Source organism: Malaclemys terrapin, chromosome 11 (genome assembly GCF_027887155.1).
Source record: "Malaclemys terrapin pileata isolate rMalTer1 chromosome 11, rMalTer1.hap1, whole genome shotgun sequence".
NCBI classification, from domain to species: domain Eukaryota; kingdom Metazoa; phylum Chordata; order Testudines; family Emydidae; genus Malaclemys; species Malaclemys terrapin.
In genome coordinates, this window is record NC_071515.1 from 54,827,486 (window position 1) to 54,839,685 (window position 12,200).

The 12,200-nt window shown below is 42.1% G+C and overlaps 1 protein-coding gene across 7 annotated transcripts in view; it reads right to left on the bottom strand.

The window, feature by feature from the left end:
* MBD5 (methyl-CpG binding domain protein 5) overlaps nucleotides 1-12,200 on the bottom strand; it is a 231,140-nt gene that overhangs the window by 114,019 nt on the left and 104,921 nt on the right. For 6 of the 7 annotated variants that reach the window (XM_054044518.1, XM_054044520.1, XM_054044515.1 and 3 more), the window contains one exon: nucleotides 1,723-1,859. The exons of the other annotated variant lie outside the window; for it this stretch is intronic. The gene's annotated coding sequence lies outside the window, so the exon portion shown is untranslated. The remainder of the gene's footprint in view (nucleotides 1-1,722; nucleotides 1,860-12,200) is intronic. 7 annotated transcript variants of the gene reach the window in all.

Genomic DNA, 12,200 nt, shown 5'->3' on the forward strand with positions numbered 1-12,200 from the left:
TCCACTGTGACCCCCAGATCCCTTTCTGCAGTACTCCTTTCTAGTGAGTCACTTCCCATTTTGTGTGTGTGCAACTGATTGTTCCTTCCTAAGTGTAGTACTTTGCATTTGTCCTTATTGAATTTCATTCTATTTACTTCAGACCATTTCTCCAGATATTTAAAAAAAGAACAAAAACAAAACAAGTAAAGCAACCACAGAATTGTAAGGTAAGAAATAGGGTTTATTTAGTAAGGAGAATGAGTTCTCGTGAATAAGCTCCCTGCCATCCAGTCAGCAACTGCTTGCAATTCTGCGTCTGGTTCTTTCTCCTCTACTAAGGAAAGCTATTACTGGCTAGGGGCTGCAATAAACTCCAGACGAACACCAGGGAAGATATGGAAATAGGTTGCCTCGTTTTATGTAAACATCACCACTCCAACTTGTGACAGGGAGCTTCTCTCTCTAATGATGCCTGGAGAGAGGTAGTTATGCAAACTCTTCCCTTACATCAGTGGGGGGAGTTCCATCCCCGCCAGACTGTGATCGCTATAAGTTACACTTGTCACCATTAACTAGTTGGCATTGCATCACACGTGGTAGCATCTGAAATTACCACAGTTTCCCCTCTACTTAGAAAATAACTATGATAATTACGCGGTGATGGTTGGCAAAATGTTTACCTTTTATTAGTTTCTACTATATATACACACAATGGAAAACTAGAAGGAAAGTTGATTTTTATATTTACTTTTATCATTCTGCATTTTGTAAAAGTGCGTATGACTGAGTAACCTGTTTATGAAGAGAATTTCTGGAGAAATGTTTGGCATTTCAGCAAATCTGCTTTCCTACTTGCTTTGAGTACTGTGTGTTTAGCCTACTAACACTGTTCAAGCAGTTTAAAAAAAAAAAAGCACCTCCTATCCCATTCTATTCTATTTATATTAACATAGTTTGACTAATGAGAAAGTCAGCACAATTTTCAGAAAACATAAACATGAATCAAATAATGCCAAAATGTTATCTACAAGTAGCATTAAAGTAACCAGGGTAAGAGTGACATTCAGAAAATTAGCTTAGAATTTAGCTTTTGAAGACTATTTTAAATTCAATATCCAGCATGCACTGTGCTGAAATTTGGACATCTTTCTAGAAGATATGCTCCAGTTCAACCAGAATTTGTGGGATTGACACATGGTGAAATTCTGTGGCTTCTATTTACAACGGTAACCTAAGTCCTCTTTTTATTTATTTTTTGGAACACTTAATATTCTTATTTTTTTAGAGAGTTATTAAAATAAATCAATTACAAAGTAAGAATATTAAAAAAGATTAAACTCTTACACAAGACTATAACCAAACAGGCTTTATTTTATGGCTATAGGCTGGCTATACTTTCCAGTGGAGTTCCAGGGTGGGAGTCGCAGCAATAAAACAATACATCCTGAAATGCCATAGATAACAAGAGCCATCCATAGCAGTGCTATATATGGTGGACCCAAGAAAGAAAAAACATATAGTTATTAAATTAATGAGCTGAATTGTCCCTCTTACCCTGGTTACCTGGGGCACTCAGCACAAAAATCTAATGTTGTTGGATTATATTCAGGTTATCTTTAAGAGAAAAGGAAAAACAGAAGAGAACACTTAAAAAATAATTCTGAAAGATGCATCAAGTATCTGTAGATGGGGGTCAGGGGAGGGGGAAGAAGATAAAGGTGAGAGAGAGAATTTACTTACCTAAGATTAGGTAAACTGGTGGAAAAATCCACCAACCTTGGGAAGTTCACTGAACCCTTGCAGAGAATTAGTGTTATAATGCTCCAAGAAACCTCTATATTTCCTTGTCTTTTTTACTGAAATGACACCTCTTCTTCCTATAACAAAACATCCATTGTATTAAAGTCATCTTTACAGAGACACAAACTACTTCAATTATCAAATAGCTGTACTTCATATAATATGTATAATATGTGTCTCTGACAAACTGCTCCACAGCATAAGGGCGATGGCTATATAATGGGAATTTGTAGAATGAGACCTTTAAAAAAAAAATGGAGGTCATTTATTCATAGGGCAAGAAGAGGGACAACTACTTTTTATCATGTTGTTTAGAGGAACTACCAATAAAGCTTAGAAGAGTTAAAATTTTTGTACTGTGATTCCCATCCGTCAGCTCATCAGCAACAATGGGGCTAAATAAATTCTTCCCACTCCTGTCCGTCTTGTACCAGCTTCACGGCTTTGTCAATCTTTAATCATTTTTGTTGTGTCATTCTTTATCATGTCTATACAATGCATTCTTGATTTTCCTATATTTCTAGTTCCTTGCACTCCACGGTGTGTCTCACCATGTATGGTATTCTTTCCAGGTCCATTCTTGACATGTGTCCAAACCACCATAGTCATCTTTCTTGAATCTCTGCTGTCTTTGCCGTGTACATTATAAGTTAACTATATACGTAGGTGAAAGTTTTAGAAGTGCAAAAGTGATTTTAATGGACTTAGATCCTTCTGAAAATGAGCCTCAGGCTCCAGAGTAATTTATATACTTTTGAAAAATAATAATGGCTAATAGACAATTTACAAACTTATTGATAAAGAGGTATTTATGTTTTCTTCCTTGTTGCATATTTACATATGCAAATATTGCATAGTTACCTACCAATAATTTTTGAAATTACTAAAAAGTTGAAATAAAAAATAAATCAACATGTGATGAAAGCTACATTATGTTGCGCGGTAAATGATATAGTTAAAGTTGTAACAAAATTTTAATTTTTATTGCAGTAAATTAATTTTTATTTTATAGAAATGTAGTAAAAAAAACAAAGAAGTCAGAATATTTGATTTTTTTCATGTTGGTTTGGTGCAGACTGGTTGATACACATAGAATCATAGGACTGGAAGGGACCTTGAGAGGTGATTTAGTCTAGTCCCCTGCACTCATGGTAGGACTAAGTAGACCATCTCTGAAAGGTGTTAATCGAACCTGCTCTTACAAATCTCCACTGATGGAGATTCCGCAATCTCCCTACGCAATTTATTCCAGTGCTCAACCACCCTGACAGTTAGAAAGTTTTTCCTGATGTCCAACCTAAACCTTGCTGCAATTTAAAGCCCATTGCTTCTTGTCCTATCCTCAGAGGTTAAGAACAACAATTTTTCTACCTCCTCCTTGTAACCTTTTATGTACTTGAAAACTGTTATATCCCCTCTCAGTCTTCTATTTCCAGACTAAACAAACCCATTTTTTTCAATCTTCCCTCATAGGTCATGTTTTCTAGAGCTTTAATAATTTTTGTTGCTCTTCTCTGGCCTTTGTCCAATTTGTCCACATCTTTCCTGAAATGTGGCACCCAGAACTGGACATAATACACCTCTACCCTGATATAATGCGACCCGATATAACATGAATTCGGATTTAACACAGTAAAGCAGCACTCCGGGGGGGCGGGGCTGCACACTCTGGTGGATCAAAGCAAGTTGGATATAACGCGGTTTCACCTATAAACACGGTAAGATTTTTTGGCTCCCGAGGACAGCGTTATATCGGGGTAGAGATGTACTCCAGTTGAAGCTAAACAGCGCAGAGTAAAGTGGAATCATATTTAGCTTGTGGTCCACTATGACCCCCAGATGCCTTTCAGCAGTACTCCTTCCTAGGCAGTCATTTCCCATTTTGTTTGTATGCAACTGATAGTAACTTCCTAAGTGAAGTACTTTGTATTTATCTTTATTGAATTTCATCCTATTTACTTCAGACCATTTCTCCAGTTTGTCCAGATCATTTTGAATTTTAATCCTATCCTCCAAAGCATTAGCAACCCCTCCCAGCTTGGTATTGTCCGCAAACTTTATAAGTGTACTCTCTATGCCATTATCTAAATCATTGATGAAGATATTGAACAGAATCTGACCTAGAACTGATCACTGCGGGACCCCACTTGATATGCCCTTGCAGCATGACTATGAACCACTGATAACTACTCGCTGGGAATGGTTTTCCAACCAGTTATGCACCCATCTTATAGTAGCTCCATTTATGTTGCATTTCCCTTGTTTGTTTATGAGAAGGTCATGCAAGACAGTATAAAAAGCTTTGCCAAAAAGTATAACTTGACTTTAGTAATGCCTCATCTTTCTTTGAATCACGTTTTACGAAAATGTTTAAGCTCCTGGGATCTAATTTTTACTTCATGTTATTCTACATATGCTAAGTAGGACAGTACCAATAAGTAGGAGCTCCTTCTATTTTGTGTTTTTCCTTCAATTTTCCAATCACTGTTTTTGAATACATTGATATGAAACAAAAATATTAAATTCTTCCAACAATATCATCCCCATAGAAGTTTATATGATAAAGTGTTGTCTGCATAGGACTTCAGACCACACAATGTTTGCTACACAGCATAAAAAGAGAGACAGATACAGTTTATATCTCACTTATATTAATGGAGGTTTACATGCCAATTCTCTTTATCAACTGAGGCCATGGCTACAGTCCTAGATGTCAAGCAGCCACTGCCACATACTTCTTTACAAATAAGTCAACATAGAGGTTACATGAAGTCACAGTTAGGAATAGAACCCAGGTTTCTAGTAGCCCCAAATATTACCCACTTAGCAACAATGTTTAAAAACATACATCCTTTTGTTACCCTACCTCTAACTCAGGGATCTCAAACACACGGCCCACAGAGTTATTTCCTGCAGCTCGCCATAGGCGCCAACTCCATGGATGCTCCCTTCACCCACCAGCAGCCAAGCTCACCTCACCCCCCATACTCCCCCAGCACGCCGTATCCCCGCTCCTCCACCTACCTCCCAGCACTTAGGACTTTCCAGGAGGAAGGGGGGAGGAGGGAGGACGCGGCATGCTAAGGGGAGGAGGCGGAGAAGAAGCGGGGCCTGGGAGGGGATTTGGGAAAGGGTTTGGAATAGGGGCAGGGAAGGGGCAGAGTTGGGGCGGGGACTTTGGGGACGGGGTTGGAATGGGGGTGGGGAAGGGGTGGGAAGAAGTGGGGCAGGGGCGGGGCCCCATGGAAGGGGTGGAGTGGGGGTTTTGCAGTCTGTTACCAACCAATTTTGAAGTTCTCAGCTATTTTGACTTGACAATTGGTGTACATCTGTGCTGTGCCAAGAGTACTAGACCATTGTGATATGAGAGATAACTCAACCAATCACCACCCTTACTCAATAGCTAATTTGCATGCTACAGTTTCATTGGTTGTATGAGGGAGACTTCATAGATGGTGGATTACACCCTTGTGCCTAGCTGCCACCTCACATATCAGCACAACCACCTACACAACAACACAACCAGCAAGTCCAAATACAGATAGCCCCTCACCCCAGGACACACCCCTTATTTGCCACCAACACAAAACCATCAAAATTTCCCAGCACAAAACAACCCAGGCACAAATCAACTCAGCTTCCCATCACAACACACATTTGCCCACCCTCACTCATACTTCCCATAAACTAAGTGGCAAGTCTTTCGGTAGTAAGCATATATTGGGCTACTGTGACAACACAATAAAAGTCAGTAGAAAAATTCCTGTAAGATGCAATACAATTTAAGGGTGTAGAAAAAAGGTATATATTATATGAGAAACAGTATGTGACCCTGTAATTTAAAGATTACATGATAACACAGTCTCAAAGGGGCAGAGAAAAAGTTGTGAGTGCAACCCTAATTTTGGCATGTGTGCTTAACTGTGCAGTCTTAATATTCTCTTAGTGTAGTTTTTTGTATGGAATGGTGTCATAACTATAAAGGGAAGGGTAACAGCCCTCCTGTATACAGTACTATAAAATCCCTCCTGACCAGAGACTCCAAAATCCTTTTACCTGTAAAGAGTTAAGAAGCTCAGGTAACCTGGCTGACACCTGACCCAAAGGACCAATAAGGGGACAAGATACTTTCAAATCTTGGTGAAGCTAGCCAAGAGGGTGGGAATAGTCACCCGCAGCCAGGCTAAGCAAGCTTTCACCCGCATCCCTGTTCCTGAGCCGTCCACCAGGGCCCCATCTGGGTTACCAGAGACCCAGACAAAGGTGGTGGAACCGGATCCCCTGCCAATGACTGCAACAGCCGTAGTGGATCCTATCCCAGAGACCCAGCCAAAGCCAGTCCCAGAACCGGAACTGGCAACACAACCAGCGCCAGAACCATTGCCAGCACTGAGTACAGCACTTGCAAACCCCGTCTACAACTCCAACACCAGAGGGCACCAGTGAGCCTGAACTGGCAGAAGCAGCAGATAACCCTACCCAAGAGGCTCAGCCGGAGCCTGAAATACAACATAGTGCATCAACGGACAGCGGTTCACAGTCAACGGAAACAGCCCCAGCACCTGCATCGCTTCCAGAGGGACCAAGCCCAAGTCCACAGTCCAAGGAGGAACTGGTGTCTCCAGCATCAAGGGAACAGTTCCAGGCCGAGCAGGAAGCAGATGACAGCCTTCAGAAAGCTTGGGCGGCGGCACGGAGCACCCTACCGCCTCTCAGCTCTTCTAACCGATCCCAGTTTGTTGTAGAACAAGGACTTTTATACAAGGAGACTCTTTCTTAGTGGGACCTCAAAGACAGTTGGTAGTTCCCACTAAGTATCGGGTAAAGCTCTTGAGCTTAGCCCATGATCATTCCAGTGGCCATTCTGGGGTGAACAGAACCAAAGACCGGTTGGGGAAGTCCTTCCACTGGGAGGGAATGGGCAAGGACATTGCTAATTATGTCCGGTCTTGTGAGGTGTGCCAACGAGTGGGAAAGCCCCAAGACCAGGTCAAAGCCCCTCTCCAGCCACTACCCATAATTGAGGTCCCATTTCAGCGAGTAGCTGTGGATATTCTGGGTCCTTTCCCAAAGAAGGCACCCAGAGGAAAGCAGTGCATACTGACTTTCATGGATTTTGCTACCCGATGGCCGGAAGCAGTAGCTCTAAGCAACACCAGGACTAAAAGTGTGTGCCAGGCATTAGCAGACATTTTTGCCAGGGTAGGTTGGCCCTCCGACATCCTTACAGATTCGGGAACTAATTTCCTGGCAGGGACCATGAAAAACCTGTGGGAAGCTCATGGGGTGAATCACTTGGTTACCACCCCTTACCACCATCAAACCAATGGTCTGGTGGAGAGGTTTAATGGAACTTTGGGGGCCATGATATGTACATTCGTAAATGAACACTCCAATGATTGGGACCTAGTGTTGCAGCAGTTGCTTTTTGCCTACAGGGCTGTACCACATCCCAGTTTAGGGTTTTCACCATTTGAACTTGTGTATGGCCGCGAGGTTAAGGGGCCATTACAGTTGGTGAAGCAGCAATGGGAGGGGTTTACGCCTTCCCCAGGAACTAACATTCTAGACTTTGTAAGCAACCTACAAAGCACCCTCCAACACTCTTTAGCCCTTGCTAAAGAAAATCTAAAGGATGCTCAAGAAGAGCAAAAGGCCTGGTATGATAAACATTCCCGAGAACGGTCCTTCAAAGTAGGAGACCAAGTCATGGTCTTAAAGGCGCTCCAGGCTCATAAAATGGAAGCGTTGTGGGAAGGACCATTCATGGTCCAGGAGCGCCTAGGAGCTGTTAACTATCTCATAGCATCCCCCACCTCTAACATAAAGCCTAAGGTATGCCATGTTAATTCTCTTAAGCCCTTTTATTCCAGAGAATTAAAGGTTTCCCAGTTTACAGCCCAGAAAACAGATGACGTGGAGTGGCCTGAAGGTGTCTACTATGAAGGAAAAAGTAATGGTGGCGTGGAAGAGGTGAACCTCTCCGCGACCCTTAGACGTCTGCAGCGGCAGCAGATCAAGGAGCTGTGCACTAGCTTTGTGCCAATGTTCTCAGCCACTCCAGGATGGACCGAACGGGCATACCACTCCATTGACACAGGTAATGCTCACCCAATTAGAACCCCACCCTACCGGGAGTCACCTCATGCCCAAACTGCTATAAAAAGGGAGATCCAGGACATGCTACAGATGGGTATAATCCACCCCTCTAAGAGTGCATGGGCATCTCCAGTGGTTCTAGTTCCCAAACCAGATGGGGAAATACGCTTTTGTGTGGACTACCGTAAGCTAAATGCTGTAACTCGTCCTGACAACTATCCAATGCCACGCACAGATGAGCTATTGGAGAAACTGGGACATGCCCAATTCATCTCTACCTTAGACTTAACCAAGGGGTACTGGCAAATACCACTAGATGAACCCGCCAAGGAAAGGTCAGCCTTCACCACCCAGGCAGGGGTGTACGTACTCCCTTTCAGGCTGCGAAATGCACCCGCCACCTTCCAAAGACTTGTAGATGGTCTCCTAGCGGGATTGGGAGAATCTGCAGTTGCCTACCTCGATGATGCGGCCATTTTTTCTGATTCATGGGCAGAACACCTGGAGCACCTGGAAAAAGTCTTCGAGCGCATCAGGCAGGCAGGACTAACTGTTAAGACTAAAAAGTGTCAAATAGGCCAAAACAGAGTGACTTACCTGGGGCACCAGGTGGGTCAAGGAACTATAAATCCCCTACAGGCCAAAGTGGATGCTATCCAAAAGTGGCCGGTTCCAAAGTCAAAGAAACAGGTCCAATCCTTCTTAGGCTTGGCCGGATATTATAGGCGATTTGTACCACACTACAGCCAAATCATCGCCCCGCTGACAGACCTAATCAGAAAGAAACAGCCAAATGCAGTTCAGTGGACTGATGAGTGTCAAAAGGCCTTTAACCAGCTTAAGGCGACACTCATGTCTGACCCTGTGCTAAGGGCCCCAGACTTTGACAAACCGTTCCTAGTAACCACAGATGCGTCGGAGCAGGCTGTGGGAGCAGTTTTAATGCAGGAAGGACCGGATGAAGAATTCCATCCTGTCGTGTTTCTCAGCAAGAAACTGTCTGAGAGGGAAAGCCACTGGTCAATCAGCGAAAAGGAATGCTACGCCACCGTGTACGCGCTGGAAAAGCTACGCCCATACGTTTGGGGACAGCGTTTCCAACTACAAACAGACCATGCTGCGCTACAGTGGCTTCATACCGCCAAGGGGAATAACAAAAAAAAGTTCTTCGGTGGAGTTTAGCTCGCCAAGATTTTGATTTTGAAATACAACACATTTCAGGAGCTTCTAACAAAGTGGCTGATGCACTCTCCTGGGAAAGTTTCCCAGAATCAACTGGTTAAAAATTGTTCTTGGAATGTGGAACGTATTGGTAGTTTTTATATAATCAGTAGTATGTCTAAAGGTGCATGTGTTTTATTAACTCTGTTTTCTCCTAGAGCTCCAGGAAGAAATCACAGCCAGTGTGGAACCGGCTGTCCAACACTATCTGTGATTTGCGGGGCGTGTCAAAACTATAAAGGGAAGGGTAACAGCTCTCCTGTGTACAGTACTATAAAATCCCTCCTGGCCAGAGACTCCAAAATCCTTTTACCTGTAAAGGGTTAAGAAGCTCAGGTAACCTGGCTGACACCTGACCCAAAGGACCAATAAGGGGACAAGATACTTTCAAATCTTGGTGGGGGGAAGGCTTTTGTTTGTGCTCTTTGTTTTGGTGTTTGTTCGCTCTTGAGACTAAGAAGGACCAGACATCAATCCAGGCTCTCCAAATCTTTCTGAACAAGTCTCTCATATTTCAAACTTGTAAGTAAACAGCCAGGCAAGGTGTGTTAGTTTTATCTTTGTTTTCTCAACTTGTAAATGTACCTTTTTGCTAGAATGTTTACCTCTGTTTGCTGTAACTTTGAACCTAAGGCTAGAGGGGGATCCTCTGGGCTCTTTAAATTTGATTACCCTGTACAGTTATTTTCCATCCTGATTTTACAGAGATGATTTTTACCTTTTTCTTTAATTAAAAGCCTTCTTTTTAAGAACCTGATTGATTTTCCTTGGTTTTAGATCCCAGGGGGTTGGATCTTGATCCACCAGGAGTTGGTGGGAGAAAGGAGGGGGGATGGTTAATTTCTCCTTGTTTTAAGATCCAAGGGGTTTGGATCTTGATCCACCAGGAGTTGGTGGGAGAAAGGAGGGGGATGGTTAATTTCTCCTTGTTTTAAGATTCAAGGGGTTTGGATCTGTATTCACCAGGGAATTGGTGAAGGGTCTCTCAAGGCTACCCAGGGAAGGGAATTAGCACTTTGGGAGTGGTGGCAGCGGACCAGATCTAAGCTGGTAGTTAAGCTTAGAAGTTTCATGCAGGTCCCCACATTTGTACCCTAAAGTTCAGAGTGGGGAAGCAGTCTTGACAAATGGGATACAATTTGCAAGCAACACTGAGATTGGTTTCGTTTCAGGCTATCAAACCTAATATTGATGCTCTGGTTGATGCAAAACGCTGCCAGCTAAGTGACCAAAAATGAAATGACTGTCAAAATTAGCACTGACTTTTCACATTACAGTTTTAAAAAAGTTAATACATTGACTTTTAATAGCATACTATATTACTCTTTGATGTTTTCATTTTTTACTATACTTTTGTATCGTTGTATGAAAAGGTTTCAGTGATGCTGCCCTCAGGCCAATGTACTAGTCCTTATGAGGCCCTCGTGGTGATTTGAGTTTGAGATCCCTGCTCTAACTAGTATACTACACAGCCCTCCAAGAGACAGGATTCCTGATTTCCACATTGTCTAGTGCTGTCTACCAAACAGACATATAATGTACTAGAAATGTGTGTGTCAACTCCTTCTCTGGTGTCTGGTCTAGAAAGAGACTTGCAATTACTCCGGTTGCTGAAGTGGTTGAGGTTTGAGCTGAGGATCTACAGGGACAGGGATCAAATCCTACTGTCAGCCAAGATCACAGGATGTTATGAATGCATGCAATATAATTTATTTTTGAAAAACTAGTTTATTTAATTCACACAGTCAGAAAACATCCTTTAAAATCAGTTATTTTTTAAACTTAAAAACCATTATAATCTATAAATTATGGCATGACAACAAAATACAGGTTTTTCACATTTCAATTATTTTGTTTGTTTGTAGGTGTCACACATCAGAAAGTTTGAAAGTTAAGAGATATACTTCCCAATGGCAGGGATAGGGGACCCAGAATGAGGGGTTGCACAGTAGGTAGACCTGGTACATGGTGGCACTCCAGCAGCTTGTGGCTACAGTTGCTCCTTGCTGTGTCCAATTTCTAGAAACTGAAAAGTTATGGTATGCTTTGGGAAGTGAGTGAAGATACAGACTCCTTCATGGAGGTTCCCTCCAGCTGACAGGTTATGTCATCACTGATATATGCGGGTGGTTGCTTTTAGCATATTTACTTTGAGTAACTTTTAAATAGTGCCAAAATAGAGACAAAGATCTTCCTGAGACATACCACATGTTTTAGGAGGATCATCACTGACAGAAGTGGATTTAGTGTTGCAGTTTATTCCTCTGACTCCAAGCCAGATGCATCTCCCTGCTCTCTTCTCCCTGACCTTGTGGAGCTACCCACTGAGGAACACCAATCCAGTATGAAAAAACTAGGGAATTAATACAAACAAAAACTTTTAGTGACAAGTTTGCATCAGGAAACACCTCACCCACCTAAAAACCTTAAAAAGATTAAACAAGAAGGGAAAAAAGTTTCCTGCATTCTTTGCCTCCTTCATACTATCTACAAAGTTGTCAACAACATATATTCCATAAGGCTTTCCCTTCTATCTCCAACAGGTGCAAAAAACCAACATGTAACCTGCTTCATCAAGCATACAGTCCAATGCAAAAGCTTTACAGCACCTTCATATGCTGTTGCCTCAACCCACAGATTGGCAGATCTGTCAGTCACACATTCCATGTTTTTGGGAAATTACTATACCTTAACATTTCTGAGCTGTCCATAAAGAATGCAGGAAACTTCTCCCTTTTAACTTATTTCCATGGTTTCAAGGCTTTAGGTGTACGTAAAGCAATCTGTCACCACAAGTTTGTGTGTTTTATTTCAATAAAATAACTGACATACTAGAACGCACTGATTCATTTTAGCGAGGTTTATAATTATTGTCAGTCGCCAAATACCTTAAAAAAATATGTCTCTTATGTTTTAACAATGTTGAAAAAAGATGACATGAAGAAACTATTCAGGCTACTGTATTCTAATTTATTACATGAAAGATTTCATAGCTGTTACATGACAGACTTGTATTCAGTGTTATGCTGGAAGCATTTGTTTTTCAAGTGATTATAATAAACCCTGTATACAAGTGCTTTCCAGGTTTACAGAATACA